The sequence below is a fragment of the Oryx dammah genome, unplaced genomic scaffold (assembly GCF_014754425.2).
Source record: "Oryx dammah isolate SB20612 unplaced genomic scaffold, SCBI_Odam_1.1 HiC_scaffold_6, whole genome shotgun sequence".
Lineage (NCBI taxonomy): Eukaryota > Metazoa > Chordata > Mammalia > Artiodactyla > Bovidae > Oryx > Oryx dammah.
In genome coordinates this window covers 26213599-26214269 of record NW_024070190.1, presented here as the reverse complement: position 1 = coordinate 26214269, position 671 = coordinate 26213599, and positions in this window count along the sequence as shown.

Genomic DNA, 671 nt, shown 5'->3' with positions numbered 1-671 from the left:
CGGGCGGGCGGGCGGCGACGGGACCCGGGCGCCTCGGGGCGGCGAGCGCGGGCGGTCGCCCTAGCGCGCCGGGAGCCGCGAGGCCGCGGGGGCCATGGGCCGGGGCCTGGGCGGGCTGGGGGCCCGGGCGGCGAGCGGCGCTCAGCAGCGGCCGCCTCCCGGGCTCAGGAGCGCAGCCATGTTGGCGGCGGCGGCGGGACTGGAAGAGGAGGAGACGGAGGAGGAGAAGGAGGAGGCGGAGGTGGGGACGGCGGCCGGGGCGCGCCCCGAGGCCCGGCTCCAGCCGGGCATGCTCCCCCTCCCTCCCCCTCGGTGCGCGCCGCTCTCTCGCCGGCCCCGCGAGAAAAAACTCGCCCCGAAACGCCGCCCCCCGAACGCAGTCACAGCTGCGAGAGGAAAAGTGGCCCGGTCGTGTTCGCCAGGCCCCCTCGACGGCTCCGGGCCCGCCTCGGCGCGGCCCGCTCCGTGCGGCCCGGCCCGGCTCACCGGGGCCCCGCGGCCGCCGCCCGCTCCGCCATGCCCGCGCCCCGCCGCCGCCGCCGCCGCCGGTCTGTCCCTCCGCCCTCCTCTTCTCTCCCCTCCCTTCCCGCGGCCGGCCTTTCAGGAGCCCGGGCGGCCGGCCCCGAGGGGATGGGCGAAGGGGAGGGGTCCCCACCTCCCCGCCCCGAGCC